Source organism: Tachyglossus aculeatus, chromosome X1, assembly GCF_015852505.1.
Source record: "Tachyglossus aculeatus isolate mTacAcu1 chromosome X1, mTacAcu1.pri, whole genome shotgun sequence".
NCBI lineage: Eukaryota > Metazoa > Chordata > Mammalia > Monotremata > Tachyglossidae > Tachyglossus > Tachyglossus aculeatus.
Window position 1 is genome coordinate 14,377,815 of NC_052101.1, and position 22,323 is coordinate 14,400,137.

General features: G+C 40.3%; 2 non-coding genes across 2 annotated transcripts; one reads left to right on the plus strand and one right to left on the minus strand.

Moving 5' to 3' along the window:
- Nucleotides 1-14,162: 14,162 nt before the first annotated feature.
- LOC119920684 lies at nt 14,163-14,300 on the minus strand. Its single transcript, XR_005448413.1, has one exon. It is a non-coding gene; the product is annotated as a small nucleolar RNA SNORA7 (small nucleolar RNA).
- A 5,594-nt stretch (nt 14,301-19,894) lies between these two features.
- LOC119920138 lies at nt 19,895-20,032 on the plus strand. The gene has a single exon (XR_005447903.1). It is a non-coding gene; the product is annotated as a small nucleolar RNA SNORA7 (small nucleolar RNA).
- The last annotated feature ends 2,291 nt before the right edge of the window (nt 20,033-22,323 follow it).

Below are 22,323 nucleotides of genomic sequence, written 5' to 3' on the forward strand. Positions count from 1 at the left end.
AGTGGTTAGAAGCACGAGCCTGGGAGTTGGAAGGTCGTGGGTTCTAATCCCAGCTCCACCACTGATGCTGTGTGACTTTGGGCAAGCCACATAACTTCTCTGTGCCTCAGTTACCTCATCTGTAAAATGGGGATTAAGATTGTGAGTCCCATGTGGGACAACCTGATAACCCTGTATCTACCCCAGTGCTTAGAACAGTGCTTGCCAAATAGTAAGCGCTTAACAAGTACCAGAATTATTATTATTATAACAGTGCTTTACACATAGTGAGTGCTTAATAAATGTCATTATTAATTAATTAATTAATTTGTTAACCCGGCTCCCATCCTCCTAGAGGGGTATTCATTATGCACTTCCTGTGTGCAGAGCACTGTACTAAGTGCTTGGGAGACACATTCCCTGCCTATAATGAACTTACAGTCTACAGGACTGTATTACACTTTGCTAAAAAAAAAGCCCTCTCTCAATCCCTAAGCCCTTCCAGCTTTTGCCCAGCTCCCCGCTCCATTCCTAGCCGAACTCCTGGGAGAGGTCAAGATAATAATAATAATAATAATAATAATGTTGGTATTTTTTAAGCGCTTACTATGTACTAAGCAATGTTCTCAGCGCTGGGGAGGATACAAGGTGATCAGGTTGTCCCACGGGGGACTCACACAATTTTAATCCCCATTTTACAGATGAGGTAACTGAGGCACAGAGAAATGAAGTGATTTGCCCAAAGTCACTCAGCTGACAATTGGCAGAGCCAGGATTTGAACCCATGACCTCTGACTCCAAAGCCCGGGCTCTTTCCACTGAGCCACGCTGCTTCTCCCATTACTTTAATGTCTTCACCAACTCTCTATTTGACCCACTTGAGATAGGGTCACTTGTTTTTTTATAGCCATCTCATGGTAGATGCAGGGCTCAGTTGCAATTTTTGCGCACTATTTAAAGGGATCTCTTAAGGTGGTTCTTAGTCACTGGCATTAATTGTTGTATCTAGGGTCTGTCAGATGAGCCTCATAAATAAGAGGATATCCTTAGTTTTACTTTACATAGGAAATATGATGAATTATTTTACACCCATACCCTGCGGTTTTAACAAGAGTGAGATTTTTCAGGAAGTGGTGTGGTTTAACATCAACTATTCATTCCTACTGAAAGGTTCTGCAAACAGATCTTTCCCTCCTTTTTTTAATAAATATAGAAGACATTCCATTTTCGTTTCACTCATTCTACATCAAATACCTGGAAGCTCACAGCTGAACACATGTAGCTAAATTTCAAATGAAATTATCTTCCCTTAGAAATTCATTCATTCATTCATTCATTCATATTTATTGAGTGCTTACTGTGTGCATCATCATCATCAATCGTATTTATTGAGCACTTACTGTGTGCAGAGCACTGTACTAAGCACTTGGGAAGTACAAGTTTGCAACATACAGAGACGGTCCCTACCCAACAGCAGGCTCCAATAACAAGAATGATTGAAATATATGGAAAGTTTTTTCTTATTTTTCCGTGTTTTATTTTTCCATGTTCTGTCTTGCCTAGTTTATCTATTCGAAATTTCATTCCATTCCCATGACCAGAAATTTTACAGCCATGTCCAAAGGATTATTCTTAGATTTAAAAGCTAGAGATCAGATCAGAGTGGAGTTTTCTCTTTACAAGAAAAGTCATATTTTTTCCTTTATATTGCTACATTATTGTTCAATCAATCTAACACTGCACTTCGGATATATAACTATGCAACCTATCAGCTGTGGATAGTGAATATTTGTAAAACACCTTAAGAACTAACTTGTTAAATGAACTTTGATGGAATTAAAATATACATTCTCAGAGTTAAAGTGTGTGGTTTACCCCCATTCTGACTTTCCCTCTTGTAACTGATGTAAGATTTAATTTAAAGGATGTAGCAAAGTATAGTTAACACAGATGGCATTTTCTTATTTATCATTCAACCATCTAACATTGAACCATCTAACCATCTTTCCTTTATTTAGGGGAATTTTTTTATTTTCCTTTCTTATTTTTTTTTCCAAATGGTATGTTTTATTTGCATTCGTGGCTTAGGGTAATTAGTAAAAGCAAAATTAGAATTTTCCTTTTTGTTCATCTAAATGGATTTGATAGTAAAGTATCATCATAGACAACAAGCCTAAATAGGAGGAAAAGAATCAGAGTTAAAAATAGTGTTAAAATGCCCAACTTCTACGCATACCAATGGCAAAGAATATTACTGGTGGTTCCAAACACCTTTGATTTTCATTTAAAGAGGGGTTTTAAGCATCCTACTCTTTCATGAATACAGGACATCTGTAATTGTTAAAGCAAATAAATGTGCCTTTTGCCATAGAATAACATACCCCCTTTGACCTCTTAGGACATCAGCATGAATGTTATAATGCTGAAAAGATAAACCGCTTTTATATGCTTAGGAATCTTCCATTTTCCGTGCTAGTCACCTAGACTTAAATGGAGCTTCTAAGGCACATTAATTAACAGATTTAACTAATGATACATTAATCAATCATACAGCCTGTTAACTAATTAGGGCTTGTGCATACTAACAACAGTTCTGACAGCTGACATGGAAAAGGTAATTAGGTTTCATAATCAGCTTTTTGTTGAATTAATTGTTATGTAACATGCCAGGAATTCTTTAATTGGGCTCCTGACATGGAAAGGTGGTAATTTGGGTAGGGGCTATTTTCAAAGAAAATATAAGCCAGAGCTCACACTGTGTTTAAAGAAATTGTGCCATGATTTCACTTCTTTTCATCTCTTTCTTGTTCTTTTTTGAGCTACGCTTCAACTTTTGATTAATCGATTAAATCATCAGCTTGCGGTAATGTCCTGCCGTGGTTAGTGTTGCATCACCTCTGAGTGATAAAATAGAAGGCTGAGAAGAAAAAGAAGAAGAAAAAGAAGCAATGGATGGATTAGTACATTGGCTCAAGGTTTTGATTACAGTACGTGAAATTCCTGCTGAAACCAAGAACTCATAATTTTGGAATAGTTTTTAAAATTGCTCTATCCGTCCCTATGTACGCTGAATACCATCTCTTCCTAGGCTGACAGCATGTTGATTTAGTTTATGCAGTTTAAGCAGTTGTGACATCACACGATGGGGTCCTGATATCTTTACTAATTACAACATTGTCGGGCCCAACATTTGTCCAGCTTCCCACTGTAAGCATCACATTTGTAGTTACTTTATATCCCCTTGCCCACATCTAGAACTTTGGCTAAGTCATTCGACCTGCCTAAACCACTCTGATCTGGTCTTACTAGTCTCTGCCAGTTAATTTGCAATGTCAATTCTTGGACTGCCAGCTTTCCAACTCCCCTCGGTACCAAAATTGGGTAATTTCTTGTATGTGGGCCATGACTGTAAAAGGAATAATTCAGAAAACTCAGGTAGTTATGGAGCTGTTCTAGGTCACGTCTCCAGAGAATTTGGAAATCAAGCAAGTTTCTATTGAGTCCAGTTGCTCACCTTATTAGAACTTTCTAGTGGAAAGTCAAGGTGCTTGGGGATTGCGATAGAGTCCATTAAAAATTTATATTTCCCAGTTAACATTATTCTTGGGTTTTTTCAGGTATTTTAGTACAATCATACCTGTCAGGTGTGATAGGGTCATGATGGGGTCAAAACTCAGTGTCTCTCTGCTCCTCATGACAAAATGTACTTTTATAAATCTTTCTACATGCACATACTTCTCAAAATAGCCCTGAGGAGTTGGCCACCAAGATACTCTAGAGGACTTTTCTCCTAAGGTAGAAATTCTGGGGTCATGAAACACTAGGGTAGCAAATTACACAGTGGGCCTAACTTTCATTCATTTATTCATTCAATCGTATTTATTGAGCGCCTACTATGTGCAGAGCACTGTACTAAGCACTTGGGAAGTACAAGTTGGCAACATATAGGAACGGGTTCACAGTCTAGAAGGGGTAGACAGACAACAAAACAAAATAACTTTCAAAGGATCACTATGGCCTAGTGAATCAGAAGGATCTGGGTTCTAATTCAAACTCTGCCACTTTTCCGTGTGACTTTGGGCAAGTCACTTAGCTTCTCTGTGCCTCCGTTACCTCGTCTGTAAAATGAGGATTAAGATTGAGCCCCACTTGGGACAGGGACTCTGTCCAACCTGACAACCCCAGCGTTTAGTACAGCACCTGGAACAGTGCAACTGCTTAACAAGTGCATAAAAATAAAGTCACAAATTCACTACCTATGGACTCCATATCTCTGCTTGAATATTCCTAACTTGGTAGTATATCCAAGTAAATATACTCAACTTGACAGGTTGTTTTACTTGGACTCAAAACAGGGACCTAGATTATTGAAAAAATAACAGTGAAATTATACTATTTAGGTTGAAGGCTAAAGCATATTAATAGTAGAAATATATAGCCTGGTGCTAGAGGTGAGATCAGTACTCGAAAAATCAATTCAACATGAAGCTGACTTAGTTTTTAGAAGTCCATTAAACCACTTGAACCATAAGGACATTTAGTAAAGTGTCATTTCTAGCATAGATGTGCAGAAATCTGGTGGGACGTCCAAGTACAGATGTTCTGAAGGCAGAAGAAAATGTGAGATTGCAGGGATGGAGAGATCAGGACTGGAGATGAAAGGTTTGGGAATCATCTGCCCAGAGGTGGTAATTGAAGCCATGGGAGCAAATGAGTTCTCCAAGGGAGTGGGCAGAGATGGAGAAGAGAAGGGGACCCAGAACTGAGTCTTGAAGGGATTCATAAAGTTAGGGGGTGGGAGGCATAGGAGGAAGCAACAACAGAGCCTGAGAATGGGAGGCCGGAGAGATAGGAGGAGAACGAGGAGAGGACAGTGTCAGTGAATCCAAGGTTGGGTAATGTTTCCAGGAGAAGGGGTTTGTCTTGAGTGTCAAAGGCAGCCGAAAAGTTGAGGAGGAGTAGGATGGAATAGAGGCCGTTGTATTTGGGAAGGAGGAAATTATTGGTGATCTACATTCTGCACGGTAGTTCAGACTCTTTACTCTTCTCAAGCAAACCTTCCTGAAGTAGTTTGCTCTGTATCCATCCCATAACTCACTTTCTTCCCCTTTTCAAATCAACCAGATTGTATCCCTCACCTTCTTCAAAGCTCTGATAAAATCCTGTTCTCCCAGGAGAGATTCCCTCACTCATTTTCATCTCATCTGGCCGCCTGATCAGAACAACTACCCTTAGCAGTTAGTTAAATTTACACCTGCGTGCTTCATCCATTGACAACAAGGAACGGGTTACCCACTGCCTAGGATAGTGTTCTGCATCAAATAGTTGCTCAATAAATACTACTGAGGAAAGTAGACAGTATGTTCTTTGTGGGCAGGGATCATGTCCACCGACTATTGTACTGTACTTACTCAAGTGCTTAGAACAGTGTTCTGTACATGTTAAATGCTCAATAAATATCATTGATTGATTCCAGAATGAATTAAACATGCGGTCCAAGTTTTAGAGCAGAAACTTCAGGAGGACCACGACACCAAGAGAGAGAAGGTGAAATAATGCCAGGCCTTGGGAGAAACAACTGTTGCAGGGTAATAGGCTTAATATGCACACAAGATTGATTGACTGACATTGATAATATGGAAAAGCTCCTTGATTGTCTCTGCAATGGTCTTACATCTGTACTCACTCATGCTGATTAAAAAAAAGATTACCTTTAGTAGTAACAGCTTCCAATCTGAAGGGCAAATTCACAGTTGTGAAGATTTTAATATATAGGAGAACTCTCCATATTCTCAATATTTCAGTGAGTATCTCACATGCAGCAAACACTGAAGGGACTAGAGCATAGCCATTCAATAGATCAAATATTCTGCATGACATGAAGCACCTACCAAACCTATTATTAGAGCTTTTAAAAAATCAGGAAAATTGAGCATTTTGAATTTAACCCCTTTTCCTTTCTTCCTTCCATGGTCCGGTGAAATAGCTGAAAGAATTTCTTTTACTCCAAAACTGAGATAGAGTCAGCCACTAATTATTCAATAATCATCAACAGATTTATTTTTGGATTACCTACCTCCTAACTTCTCCTCCCTTCTGCTTGCTACCCCTGGGCTTTTTCTATTCTCATTAGCACCTTCACCAGAATGGGCAGTGCAAGAAAAATGAAGAGAAACTCAAATTAGTAGACCTGTTCACGGCTCCGATGAAATGTTTGAAGGGGAAGAGGTTTAATATCATATTCATCAACAGTATTTAATGAAGAGAACATGAACTGGACCCTTGGAGATAAATCAAAGAAGTATATGGCATAATTCTGCCCTCAAACAATTAATACATAGTGTGTATTACACACTATGTGTGAAGCACTGTAATTAGTGCTTGATAGAGTACAACAGAGACTATCTTTGCCCTCATGAAGCAGGCAACCTAATAGAAGACAACAGAAAGATGGATATGTTAATAGATAAGAGCTTCTATCCTTGAGAAGATAAATATGTACAAAAAAATCATTTTAACTGTGAGTGCATTGATGTCCAGTTAATAAAAATAATAATGATAATAATAATAGCATTTGTTAAACTTTTACTATGTGCCAAGCACTGTTCTAAGCGCTGGGATAGATACAAGGCAATCAGGTGGTCCCACCTGGGGCTCAGTGTCGTAATCCCCATTGTAGAGAAGAGATAACTGAGGCCCAGAGAAGTGAAGTGACTTATTTTATCCTCGTCTCTTTTGCTTCTGAATGCACTGACCCACCTTTCCTTCTGCCTGAAACCTCCTAACCATTTTTTTTTCCAGTGGTATTTGTTAAGTGCTTACTATGTTTCAGGCACTGTTCAGGCCAGTGGTTTAGCCACGAGGCCACACTGCATTTCTTCTCCCCTTTCAAGCCTGCCACACCAAAGATCTTTCCATCCTCAAAGCCCTGCTAAAATCCAATTTACTCCAAAAAGGCTTCCCTGATTATTTCTTCTCCCTAAGTTGTAGCCTCCCAACAACCCCCTCAATACATTTGTGGTCTCTCTGAACCTATATGCTTCCATATTCTATATATATCATGGTTCCCGATCTATCTATCTATCTATCTATAGATAGATCTATAGATAGATAGATAGATAGATATATCATGGTTCCCGATCTATCTATCTATCTATAGATAGATCTATAGATAGATAGATAGATAGATAGATATAGATATATATAGATATATAGATATATATATAAAACCCTCCGGGTGCCCTTCGGCAAGCGGATTCAACACCTGTTCTCCCTCCTACTTAGACTGTGAGCCCGCTATGGGACACGATGATCTTGCATTGACCCCAGTGCTTTGTACAGTGCTTGGCACATTGTAAGATCTTAACAAGAAACAAAATCGTTATTCAATCAATTGACCAATCAATTGCATTTATTGAGCATTTACTCTCTGCAGAGCACTGTACTAAGCATCTGGGAGAGGACGATATGAGAGCTGGTGAGCCCGTTGTTGAGTAGGGACCGTCTCTATATGTTGCCGATTTGTACTTCCCAAGCGCTTAGTACAGTGCTGTGCACACAGTAAGCAGTCAATAAATATGACTGAATGAACGAATGAGTTGGTGAGACACATTCTTGGCCCAGAAGGAGCTTATGGTCTAGAGGGAGAGAGAGACATCAGTATAAATAAGCTATGGGTAATAATATTAATAAAAATTCTGGTAATTTTTAAGTGCTTGCTGTGCGCCAGGCACCGTACTAAGCACAGAGATGGATACTAGCAAGTGATGTTCAAAATGTGTGTATCACTTCCCTGTCGCCGTGATTCAAAAGCCTGAAATAGTTTACCACTCTTCAAGTGCGACTAACATATTCCTAGGACAATTTTATGAAAGCCAAGCGAGAAGCAAGCACAATAAGTCTTAGATGAAAAAAAAAAACTCAAAGATTGAAGTCACTTACTTTATACTGCAGAAATAATTTGTTTGGGGAGGATTTTAATTATTGGACAGAGCAATCTCACTGAAAAGGGAGTTGTCAGAAAATAAAATATAGCACATTATTTTTAATTACAGAAAGCACTAAAGTTAGGTTTAACACCTGGCAAATTTAAGCATGAACAAGGGAGGATTCTGAAGCTGGAGAAGCAAAATGCATAGGCAGAAAAATTATGAAATTAGTAGAAATTGATGGTGATGTTTATCAGATTGCTATTAGTTTGAAAATATTTTGAATTAGCAAAGGTCCGCTAGGTTTTCAAAGCAGCTTTGGAGTGGAAAAATGTTTTGCTTTGAAGAGCAAAACTTCCTGAGGTGATTCAAATTCTTCAAGAGAGAAGTCACGCCTGCCTTTACATTCATTCAGCGTGACTCAATGGAAAGAGCCCGAGCTTGGGAGTCAGAGGTCATGGGTTCAAATCCTGGCTCTGCCAATTGTCAGCTGTGTGACCTTGGGAAAGTCACTTAACTTCTCTGTGCCTCAGTTACCTCATCTGTAAAATGGGGATGTAGACTGTGAGCCCCACGTGGGACAATCTGATCACCTTGTATCCTCTCCAGGGCTGAGAATAGTGCTTTGCACATAGTAAGCGCTTAACAAATGCCATCATTATTATTATTATTATTTATTGAAAGCTTACTGAGTGCAGAGCACTGCACTTTCTAGAGTTAAAAGAGTGAACCCGCTGTTGGGTAGGGACCGTCTCTATATATTGCCAACTTGTGCTTAGTACAAGTACTTAGTACAGTGCTCTGCACACAGTAAGTGCTCAATAAATACAATTGAATGAATGAATGAATAGTGGGAAATTGATCTAAAAAATATGCCAAGCTATCAGTGCCATGTGAAATGTAGTCATGTTAAGGGAGAGAATGAAGGAGTCACTTAATAATAATGATAATTAATGATGATGATGATGTAGATTATGTTTGGTAAGTGTTTACTATGTGTCAAGCACCATTCTATGGAGAGTGGTAGATCAAGTTAATCAGGTTGGACACAGTCCCTGTCCCACATGGGGCTCACAGTCTAAGTAGATCGGGGAACAGTCCGTCTAAAAATCTTACTTCCTCTAATGAGCCTTCTCTGTTTAATTTCCAGCATCTTAAATTCTACAAACCTACCAATCCATCAATTCTATTTATTTGGGCAATTACTATGTGCAGAGCAATTTACTAAGCACTAGGGAAGAGTACAATCTATTAAAGTTGGTAGACCTTGCCCATAACGAGTTTACAGTGGAGAGGGGGAGATGGACATAAATATAAATATGTACAAAAGTGCTGTGGGGCTGAGGGAGGGGTGAATAAAGGATTAAGGTCCCAGTGCAAGAGTAATTCACAGGGAGTGGGAGAAGAAGAAATGAGGGTCTAGTCAGGGGAAGTCTCTTGGAGGAGAATCACTCATTCAAACATATTTATTTAGCACTTACTGTGTGGAAAGCACTGTACTAAGAGCTTGGGAGAGTACAGTGTGAATGTGCACTCAGTAAGACTTTGAAGATAGGGAAAGCGGTCGTCTGTCAGATATGAAGACATTTATATACGAAGCAGCATGGCTCGGTGGAAAGAGTACGGGCTTGGGAGTCAGAGGTCATAGGTTCTAATCCCGGCTCTGCCACTTGTCTGCTGTGTGATTTGGGGCAAGTCACTTAACTTCTCTGTGCTTCCGTTACCTCATCTGTAAAATGGGGATTAAGACTGTGAGCCCACGTGGGACAACCCAATCAACCCCCTCTCCACTGCAAACTCATTATGGGACAACCCAACCTTAGCTTGAGAGAAACAAAATGAGTGAGTTAGGGCATAGTGGATAATGAGAACAGAGAGTTGGATGGGGTAAGACAGCCCAATTTATAATAATTGTAATAACTGTCTTATTTTTATGCACTTAGACTATGCCAAACACTGTACTAGTTAGCGAGGTAGACAAAAGATAATCAGATTAGGTCTCAAATGGAGGAAAATAGGATGAGATGATGGGTACCTACCAGTGAAAGAGAAGAATAGAAAGGAAGTATCATGGACTTTTTTTTTTGAAGAGGATATGCTTAGAATTTTACAAAATACCAAGCCAGAATAACTCGGGGTAAATATTCCAAGAACATCTGCCTCTACCAGAGACATGATTAGATACATGGTTAGCTCTCTTTACAAAAGAGGAAACAGAAAGTTGGAATAAGAAGTGAATACTTAAGATGGGAGCATTAAAATGAAATGTAAAGAACAGACCTGGAAGTAAATGGAAAAAAGCTAAAATAAAATTTAAAGCACTCAATTTACCGAGTGATATTAACTCATTTAATGCAAATTTTATGTGACAACATGGAGCTCAGAGAAGAGTTTTAGACTTCTTTTGATGTGAAACTGATAGGTTTACAAGGGAATTCAGCATGTGAGTATCCATTTAATCCATATATTTTTAGGAAGAACTAGGCAAAGACCTGCTGTGGCAACATTATCTCTTCCCTCCCCTGTTTCCCCTCAGACAGCTCAAAACGTCACCACCAAATTAATCTTCTTAACTTTCCGCGGGGAGAGATAGACATTTAAACTCCTCTTCATCACGTTCTACACCGTTGGGCATTCTACTCCTCCCAATCTATCATTTCTCATCCCCATGGAGTCCTTTCCTCACCCCTAGCAGGGGCCTGACAACTTGACAAACTATTCAGGTGTGGCCTGACAACCTGCACAACTGGCCCAGATCCAGGATTTCATATATCTAGGTATTTTTATCTTGCACCAGGGCCAGGGCTCTTTTGCACCCGTAAGTCTTGCTCTATGCTCCACCAGGCCAGGGCCCCTTTGACTAGCATTGTATGGGTTAAACTAGTTGACTCACCTCATGCATAATGGTGGTAGAATCAACTGTGGGTCAAAGTGATATGGGACTGAGGTGGTTCAATGCCGTGTGAAGTTCAGACTACGTCACCACTACCGCCATTTATATTCAGTCATGGAAAAATAGCAAATGGGCATACTGGCCATCCAAGAAACGTGGTCCCTCCTGGTATAGTAGCAGTAGTAATAGTATTTACTATTTGCTCTTTAATGGTAAGCTCCTCCCTCTAAACTGTAAGCTTCTTGTCGGGGGAGAACTTGTCTTCCACCTCTATTGTAGTATATTCTCACAAGTGCTTAGTATAATGCTCTGCACACACTCAGTAGATGCCAATGATCTATTATTAAGCATACACAGAGTGCAAAGCACTGTAGTAAACCCTGGCAGAGAAAAAGCAGGTGGGAACTAGACATGCTCCCTGTCCCTCAGGGGATCACAGTCCGAGAGTGTAAGTAGGAAGAAGGGTTTGGAGTCAGACACACCAGAGATACTGAAACACTAAAACACACCACAGACAAATAGACACAATAAAAACAAAATCAGTAGGAGCTATAGCTTAAAGGAGACGACTTTCAGGCTCCTCAGAGCTCAGAGAACATCACAGGCACCAGTAATCACAGGGTTTTGTGGAAGTCTCATTCTGTCAATGCGGATGGGAGCATCTTTTATCCCCTTCTTGGAAGGCACAGAGCATGCTGGGAACAGGGACCGTTGGTGACAGGAGAGAAGACAGCAATTACCACCGATAATAATAATAATAATAATAATAATAATGTTGGTATTTGTTAAGTGCCTACTATGTGCAAAGCACTGTTCTAAGCGCTGGGGTAGATACAAGGTAATCAGGTTGTTCCACGAGGGGCTCACAGTCTTCATCTCCATTTTCCAGATGAGGGAACTGAGGCCCATAGAAGTGAAGTGACTTGCCCAACGTCACACAGCTGACAAGTGGCGGAGCTGGGATTTGAACCCACGACCTCTGACTCCAAAGCCCGTGTTCTTTCCACTGAGCCACGCTGCTTCACTGATGCTTTTCTCTGCGACAATGTTAGGCTTGCCCCATGTCCCATGCAGAAGCTCGTGTTGGGCAGGGAATGTGTCTTCTTATTGTTATAGTGTACTCTCCCAAGGGCTTAAAACAGTGCTCTGCACACAGTAAGCACTCAATAAATACGATCGAATTGAATGAATAGCCGAGACTGGTAGAATACTGGAAACTCTCCAGGTGTGATCTTGTAATCAATCAATCAATCGTATTTATTGAGTGCTTACTGTGTGCAGAGCACTGTACTAAGCACTTGGGAAGTACAAGTTGGCAACATATAGAGACAGTCCCTACCCAACAGTGGGCTCACAGTCTAAAAGGGGGAGACAGAGAACCAAACCAAACATACTAACAAAATAAAATAGACTAGATATGTACAAGTAAAATGAATAGAGTAATAAATATGTACAAATATGTATACATATATACAGGTGCTGTGGGGAAGGGAAGGAAGTAAGATGAGGGGGGTGGAGAGGGGGACGAGGGGGAGAGTAGACTGTGAGCCCATTATTGGGTAGGGACCCTCTCTATATGTTGTCAACTTGTATTTCCCAAGCGCTTAGTGTAGCGCTCTGCACACAGTAAGCGCTCAATAAATACGATTGAATGAGTGAATGACCCTGAAAGGGGACATAAAGATATGTCCATACACTTAAATTATATATTATAAATGATTTATTTACATTAATGTTTGTCTCCCCCTCTAGACTGTAAGCTTATTATGGGCAGGGAACATGTCTGCTAATTCTATTGTATTGTCAATCAATCAATCGTATTTATTGAGCGCTTATTGTGTGCAGAGCACTGTACTAAGAGCTTAGTCCTTTCCCAAGCACTAAGTACAGTGCTCTACACATAGTTCTCCATAAATACCATTGATTGGTTCATTGATTGATTTAATCCACAACAGAGTTGCCAACTTGTACTTCCCAAGCACTTAGTATAATGCTCTGCACACAGTAAGTGCTCAATAAATATGATTGAATGAATGAATGAATAGACCCATTCCCCACCCACAACTAGCTTGCACACACAGGAAGGTACACAACACTGCTGTAGCGTTGTTAGTTTGGCTCAAGGTCAGGAAATACTTGTGGCTGATTCCATTTAACCTGTTAGATGATTTGTTATACTGACAGAAGAGAGGTTTCATCAACTCCAATTCAACATACCAAATCACTGGAGAGTAGCCTTATGGCCTTGGAGAACTCAGGGCAGCCCAATTTTTTTTAAGTCTCCCGAGTTTGTCCGACGCTGTTATTACTGAGTACAGTGTCATCCCCTGTACACATTCTATATCTACCTAACCACAGGGATCATTTTTGCTGAACTGAATTGCAGTCGGGAGCCATATTTCAGTGCTTGAAGCATATAATTTTTTTCAGAGGCCGAGCCAGGAGGGTTCTGGCTAGCATCTTGCCAGCAATTGACGGCGGGGAAGTCTGCCAAGATCACCTTTCTATCAAGATGCCTTACTGTCCTCCCATCTCCTGCCAATATGTTACATCCCTCACTCCCCAAATTACAGACTGCAGAGTAAAGATAAGGTCACTAGCAACTGTGTGTAGCCCTAGCAAAACCCCCGATAGCCAATGCTTGTCTTGTCTTGTGCTGTCGAGTCATCTCCAAATTATAGCGATGCCATGGATGCATTTCTCCCGGAACGCCCCACCCCCATCTGCAAATGTTCTGGTAATGGATCCATACAATTTTCTTGGTAAAAATATGGAATTGGTTTACCACTGCCTCCTTCCATGGGGTAAACTTGAGTATCCACCCTTGACTCTCTCTCCCATACCACCGCTGCCCAGGACAGGTGAGTTTTGACCTGTAGCAGTCGAGAGCCATATTTCAGTGCTTGAAGCATATCATTTTTTTCAGAGCCCAAGCCAGGAGGATTCTGGCTAGCATCTTGCCAACAATTGATGGTGGGGAAGTCTGCCAAGATCACCTTTCTATCAAGATGTCTTACTGTCCTCCCATCTCCTAAAAATATGTTACATCCCTCACTCCCAAAATTACAGACTGTAAAGATAAGATCATTAGCAACTGTGTGTAGCCCTAGCAAAACTCCCGATAGCCAATGCTTGTCTTGTCTTGTGCTGTCGAATCATCTCCAAATCATAGCGACGCCATGGACGCATCTCTCCAGGAACGTCCCACCCCCATCTGCAAATGTTCTGGTAGTGGATCCATAGAAATTTCTTGGTAAAAATATGGAATTGGTTTACCACTGCCTCCTTCCACGCGGTAGACTTGAGTCTCCATCCTTGACTCTCCCTCCCATACCACCACTGCCCAGGACAGGTGAGTTTTGACTTGTAGCAGATTGCCTTCCACTCTCTAGCCACTGCCCAAGCTAAGAATGAAATGAATTTGCCTCTGCGAGACTCTCCCTCTCATAATCGAGAATGGTAGAGCACTGGAAACTCTCCAAATGTGACCCTGAGAGGGGATCCTATGCTACTATTTCGGAAATCTGTTTAGGTTTGGCTGATCAACCTTTTTTTTTTTTTGTTTGCTTGGGCTTTAAGGTAGTTCTTAAATGCTTACTATGTGCTGGGGCTTACTATGTGTCAGGCCCTTCACTAAGCACTGGATTAGAATCAAATTAATTAGGTTGGACACAGTTCATGTTCTACATGGGGATCACAGTCTTAATCCTCATTTTTACAGATGAGGCAGCTGAGACACAGAGAAGTTGAGTGACTTGCCCATCCCACCAGAGAAAAGTGGCAGAACCAGGCCCTCCGACTCCTAGGCCCGTTCTCTAGCCACAAGACCACACTGCCTCTCTGCACAGTTGAAACAGTATAACTAATAAACCTTCTGTGAAAACTCCCAAGTCAAATACAGCATTTCTGTGAATTTCTAGAAACAGTATTAAGCTGAGGGCCATAACAGACGTGCCACTGAGCTATTTAAGTGCAAACTAGGAACCTATTTACATTTTCATTGTTTTAATTTATAATTTCCTAACTGAAGTTATCTACCCATGTGCCCATAGGTATATGCCCATAGATATGCCATCTACCCATAGGACAGAGGGCCTCATTGAAATGTCCCCTAAATGTTGAATTCCCCCCACCTTACCTCCTTCCCCTCACCTGTATATATGTATGTATGTTTGTGTGTATATTACTCTATTTATTCATTTTATTTGTACATATTTATTCTATTTATTTTATTTTGTTAATATGTTTTGTTTTGTTCTCTGTCTCCCCCTTCTAGCCTGTGAGCCCATTGTTGGGTAGGGACTGTCTCTATATGTTGCCAACTTGTACTTCCCAAGTGCTTAGTACAGTGCTCTGCACACAGTAAGCGCTCAATAAATACGATTGAATGAATGAGTGAATGAATGAATGAATAAATGAATGTAAGCACTGAGGAGCAATATGGCCTCATGAAAGTCAGAGGCACTGAGTACTAATCCCAGCTCCACCATTGCTGGGTGAGCTTGGGAAGTCACTGAACTTTTCACGCATCAGTTTCCTCATATCTAAAATGAGAATTCAATACCTGTTCTCCCCATTACCTATACTGTGAGCCCCATGTGGGACAGGCACTGTATCTGACCTGATTATTCTGTATCTACCCCAGTATTTAGTATAATACTTGGCACATAGTAAGCACTTGGCAAATGCCACTACTATTTTAATTATTATTATTAGTTCCCTCTAAAAGGTGAAGCAACATGGTTTACAGGATAGAATATGGGCCTTGGAGTCAGACGGTCATGGGTTCTAATCCCAGCTCTACCACTTGTCTACCAAGTGACCCTGGGCAAGTCACTTCACTTCTCCATGCCCGAGGTACCTCATCTGTAAAATGGGGATTGAGACGTGAGTCCCATGTGGGATAGGGACTGTGTCCAACCCGATTTGCTTGTATCCACCCCAGCGCTTAATACAGTGCCCAGCATATAGTAAGCACTCAACAAATACCAAAATTATTATTAAACTGCTTGCATTCAGTTCCAAGAACTCCTCTTTCCCTTAGCTCCTTTAGGCCATGATGATGATGGTGAGGTCCCCAGGCTGAACTGAATCTGGGCCCAATCTCCATTTCCCAGCCAGCTATCTCAGGGAACACAAACAGACATATCTATTCTATTTATTTTATTTTGTTAATATGTTTGGTTTTGTTCACTGTCTCCCCCTTCTAGACTGTGAGCCCACTGTTGGGTAGGGACTGTCTCTATATGTTGTCAACTTGTACTTCCCAAGTGCTTAGTACAGTGCTCTGCACACAGTAAGCACTCAATAAATATGATTGATTGATTGATTCATTGAGAACTGGATGCTCTGAAAGAATAATGTGTAATTTAACGGCTAAATGAGCATCAGGCCTGTTTTTGAAACTTTCCAAGCTTTCAGTCAGTCGGTCAGTCAGTCAGTCGTATTTATTGAGCACTTACTATGTACAGAACTCTGCATAAAGTACTTGGGAGAGTACTCTATAACAATAAACAGACACATTCCCTGCCCACAATGAGCTTACAGTATACTGGGGGGAGAAAATTCCAGAATTTTATTTGCCAACTCATTTTAGTGGTGAATACCCTGACTTCCTGTCCTCAGGGAAGAAGCCTAATGGCCAACTCCCTTTCATTTCTCTAATAACCACTGGTAGACCTAAAGAAGATGATTAGGACATTCCTTACCCTTCCATTCCCAAACCTATTACCTACAAGAAAGCAGAGGGAGTTCTTGATAGATCTAGGAGTCCTAAAGCTAAAATGCAAGTTCAAATTTAATTGTGTCATGTTAACCTTCAAAAAGTCACATTGCTATGCACTGTGGTATAAAAATCCTGAGACAATGAAGCGTATTAAAAAATTATTCACCATAAAGTCTACTGTGACCCCAGTTTATAATTTCATGCTATGGATTAATTTTCTAAATTACAGCTTTCTCCCTCTCAACAAATCATGCAGTTTATTTCCAGTGTGTATTTTGTTCACCCAGATGATTAGACCAATCACTATTATTAATTTATATAGCACTTGTCTCTGAGGAGTTCAAATTCTTTTGCAGATTGAATTAATCTAAAAAAATGATAATGTTTTCAAACATTACCAGAAAGTAATCTTTGGATGAATTAAAGTTAAATGGAATTTGCAACTGTGATAGTCTTAATATAATTAAAAGTTCAGGATACCAAGATACAGTACTTATTTTATTTTTATTCAAAAATCTTTATCATATATATGAAAACATCAAGTTGGATTTCCGTTACCAATGACCCCCTGTGTATTTCTCTAAAAATAAAATTGCCAAAAAGAGAAATTGACTTTGAAAATTTTCATATAAAGGCTCATTAACATCTGTGAGAGAGTGGCATTATTTTAAGGAAATAGAAACAATTGTATTTGAAGAAAAGAGACAAATTATTTAAACATAAGAAATGCCAAATGAAAAATGCCAGGTAAGATTGTGCCAGGAGTTAATTGTGAAAAGGCCCAAGAATGGAAGAGAATCTGATGCCATGATGTGAAACTTAAAAGGGAAAAATACCCAAACAGCAAGAAAACTATGAAACACCAGTGTATTACAGAACAAAGAATAAGATAGCACCAAAGTCGTAAGAAAGACAAGAGACATGAAGGAAGGATATTAAAGGGTGATCATTAAAATTAAGCCTTCTCCACACTGGAAATTCCTCTTTCAAAATGCTACAGGAAAATACCAGAAGGAAAAATTCAATCAAACCCAAAGGAATTAAATCAATCAATTAATCAATCAGTGGCATTTATTGAATGCTCAATGGATGTGGAGCAATTTTACAAGTACTTGGAAGAGTACAATAGAGTTAAGCATGATCCCTGTCTTTAAGGAGTTTATAATCTAGTAGGGGAGACCAACACTAAAATACATAACAGATAGGGGAAGCAACAGAATATAACAATATGTACATACTTCGTTTGGGGTAGATCAAATACTGAAGTGCTTAGGGAGTACAGACTTAGGGTATAGGTGACACAGAGGAATGGAGAAGAGAGTGGTCAGGGAACACTTCCTGGAGGTGAGACATGATTTTAGTAGAGCTGTGGAATAAAATCCTACAGTCAGTGAACATTTGTCACTGGATAAATATCAAGCTACTTCTAATACTCCCTGCCAAGATGCCTGAAAATGGTCTTCTCAGAAGAACAATTTACAAAACGACGAATGGTGACGGGAGGGTGGACACAAAGTTTAGTTGGCTGAATCCTACAGTAACGAGATTAGGTGGAGACTTTGGAGGTTGAAAGTTATAGCTTCAAGGCAGAGAAAGGGAACACTTCTTCACACGGTGCAGAGAATGCCTATAATGCTTGTTAATACTGCAATAAATGACTGCTTACTAAGAGTTTGGACTCATTTGTAGCTAATAGGTTGGATTAGCCAAGGGAAAATAGGGATGATCGATGGTACATGCCAGGCTTTAAGGATAGGCTTTAGGGAAGGAAACCATCCCTACTATACTCGGTACCAAACAAAACACGGGGCAGAAGGGACCACTTCTCTCACCCATCGCAACATGCTTATATTCTTATACTGAAAAACATTTGGGGATTGTGCTGTATCCTGTGAACCTGCCTTCTAGCCAAAGACTTTAGACCATCAAGGAAATTCAATTTAGTCAACCACTGCACTTACTACAGTGCTCTGCATACTGGTGAGTACTTCATTACTATCGCTGACTGGCTGGCAGAATGTCACATCTCCTAATTTCAAAGCCTTACCAAAATTATGCCTCTTCAAAGAAGTTTTCCCTGATTAATCAATCAATCAATCAATCGCATTTATTGAGCGTTTACTGTGTGCAGAGCACTGTACTAAGCACTTGGGAAGTACAAGTTGGCATCATATAGAGACGGTCCCTACCCAACAGTGGGCTCACAGTCTCAAAGGGGGAGACAGAGAACAAAACCAAACATACTAACAAAATAAAATAAATAGAATAGATATGTACAAGTAAAATAAATAAATAAATAAATAGAGTAATAAATATGTATTCAGGATTATCCTTAATCCTGAATGAGGGATTAAGCCCTCATTCCTCTACTCTCTTTCCCTTCTGCATCACCTAGAAACTTGGTTGTTTACCCTTTGATACCCATCCAACCTTAGAGAAGCACCGATGCTCAGTGGGAAGAGCCCAGTTTTGGGAGTCAGAGGTCATGGGTTCTAATCCTTGCTCTTCCACTTTTTATGGCATTTGTTCAGCACTTACTATATGTGAAACACTGTTCTAAGTGCTGGGGGGGATACAAGGTGATCAGGTTGTCTCATGTGGGGCTCCACACTCTTCATCCCCATTTTACAGATGAGGTAACTGAGGCACAGAGAAGTGAAGTGACTTGCCCAAAGTCACACGGTTGACAATTGGTGGAGCTGGAATTAGAACCCATGACCTCTGACCCCCAAGCCAGTGCTCTTTCCACTGAGCCACGCTGCTTCTCTAGCTTCTCTGCTTCTCACACTTGTCAGCTGTGGGACTCTGGGCAAGTCACTTCACTTCTCTGTGCCTCAGTGACCTCACCTCTAAAATGGGGATGAAGACTGTGAGCCCCATGTGGGACAACCTAATTACCTTGTATCCCCCCAGCACTTAGAACAGTGCTTGACACATAGTAAGTGCTTAACAAATCCCATCATTATTATTATTATTATTATTCAGCCCCACAAGCACACTCTTGCACATAAAGACCCCAAGCACTTAATACAGTGCTCTGCCCACAGTAAGTGCTCAATAAATATGATTGAATGAATATTCATAATTTATTTTCTTGTCTGTCTTTCCTTCTATACTGTAAGCTCTTTGTGGACAGGGAATGTGTCTACCCACTCTGGTGTATTGAACTCTCTCAAGCACTGGCAGAGTGAGTGCTCAGTAAATACCATCAACTGATCGGTTGATTCATTTTGAGTCATCTACTACTAAACTGACAATTCAGCATGCCATTCTTCTCCCAGCTATGAAATAGACTTCAATCCCACTCCAAGCGACTAAACTCATGAATGCCCACCTACTCTTCAAATTAATAGGTGATAAAATATTTATACCTTCTTAGGGTCGCACCTGGAGAGTTTCCAGTATTCTTCCGGTCTCGACTACGGGAGGGAGAGTCAAGCAGAGGCATACCCATTCCATTCCTAGCTTGGGCAGTGGCTAGCGAGTGGAAGGCAATCTGCTACAAGTCAAAACTCACCCATGCTGGGCAGCAGTGACATGGGAGAGAAGAGGGCAGAGACTCGTTTATTGCACAGAAAGAGGTAATGGTAAACTACTTCCATATTTTTACCTAGAAAACTGTATGGAAACACTACCAGAACACTACCAGAACACTACCAGATATTCAAGCGCTTAGTACAGTGCTCTGCACACAGTAAGCACTCAATAAATACGATTGATTGATTGATTGATTGATTGATTGCAGATGGAAGTGGGGCATTCTGGAAGAGATGTGCCCATGGTGTCGTTACGGGTCGGACACGACTCGACATCATTGGACAACAACAAAATATTTATATCTATCCCAGTCTCCTTCAAAACTAAGCTCTTTGTAGGCAGAAACGCATCGACAAATTCTACTGGATTTCCCAAATGCTTAGTATAATGCTCTGCACACAGTAAGCACTAATAAATGCCTTTGATTCTGCATAAAAATCACAATCAGTGTTGTAATTTGCATGCGGTCTTAGCCAAGTATGCAGATGGTTTCACCATAAGCAGTGTGGCTCAGTGGAAAGAGCCCGGGCTTTGGAGTCAGAGGTCATGGGTTCAAACCCCGGCTCCACCAATTGTCAGCTGTGTGACCTTGGGCAAGTCAATTCACTTCTCTGGGCCTCAGTTCCCTCATCTGTAAAATGGGGATTAAGACTGAGCCCCGTGGGACAAGCTGATCACCTTGTAACCTCCCCAGTGCTTAGAACAGTGCTTGGCACATAGTAAGTGCTTAATAAATGCCATCATCATTATTATTATTATAAGCAAATTCCACAGTTCAAAAATAAAAGTATTAGTGCTGATTTAAAATTATTACATTTTTAACAAACGCTTTGTAGGATTACAATGTTCAGGAAAAATAAGCTTGCTGCCTCCTTAAAGCGGGGCAGATGCTGCAAATACAGTCTGTGAAAGGAAGTGGAAAGGTTATGAAAATCCAGGATATTACTTTGAGACTTAAGTGTAGCAATTCAGAGGGGTTGAGGTGGCCCTGGTCAATGATACACACTTTTTAAGATTTTTTTCCTTTTCAAACCCCTAATTAAACTTGAAAGGATTTGGTTTGGGAGGGTAAGTTGGAAGAAAAAATGGATGATAAAGCAAACACAACTTTCCTCTGTAAATATACAGAGCAATAAAATAGTGGAAGAGAACAGTGATAGGCAAGAGAAAATGAAATGTCTTAGAGCTTTCACCTTTCTCCAAAAAGTAATCCCTAAACATCCTATGCCTTATAGCCATTGAAACTGGTCAGCTGCTTTCAGAAGAATTGATAAAAGAGCCCAAAAAACAGAATGTCAGTCAGTGACTGCAACTCCTAATAAGAAAGGTTATAAAAGGGGAAATTATTACCTAAAATGCAATGCATCAGAAATGTAAAGGCCATTTTTTAAGAATAATAATAAATAATAATAATAATAATAATAATTATAATGGCATTTGTTAAGTGCTTACTATGTGCAAAGCACTGTTCTAAGCGCTGGGGGGGGGATGCAAGGTGATCAGGTTGTCCCACGTGGGGCTCACAGTCTTAATCCCCATTTTACAGATGAGGTAACTGAGGCACAGAGAAGTTAAGTGACTTGCCCAAGGTCACACAGCAGACACGTGGAGAAGCTGGGATTCAAACCCACAACCTCTGACTCCAAAGCCTGAGCTCTTTCCACTGAGCCACGCTGCTTCTCTATATATATCTCTCTTTATATTTTTTAAATATATAGAAGCACTATATATTTAAAAAATAGTGTTATGTGGACAAAAGGCTGTCCAAATCACTCATTTGTAATTACGACTAGTAAACAAATACTATTATCACTAATAATAAATACTATTACTACTACTATTTGAAATTGCTGTAATCACAATAGTAATTGTAGTATTTGTCAAGCGTTTACCATGTACTAAGCAATTCATTCCTTAAGTTGCATTTATTGAGCACTTACAGTGTGCAGAGCACTGTACTAAGCGCTTGAGAAGTATGTGCGAAGCACCAGGGTAAGCAGTAGACTGTAAGCTCTAGACTGTAAGTTCATTCTGGGCAGGGAATGTGTCTACCAACTCTGTTATACTGTTATATTGTCCTCTCCCAAGTGCTTAGTACAGTGCTCTGAGCACAATAAGTGCTCAATAAATAGCTTGATTGGCAGGGAAGATACAAGATAATCATATTGGTCAGCCCCTAGCCCATACCAGGATCACAGTCTAAGAGGAAGGGAGAACAGGTACTTCATGCCCAGTTTACAGATGAGGAAGCTGAGGCACAG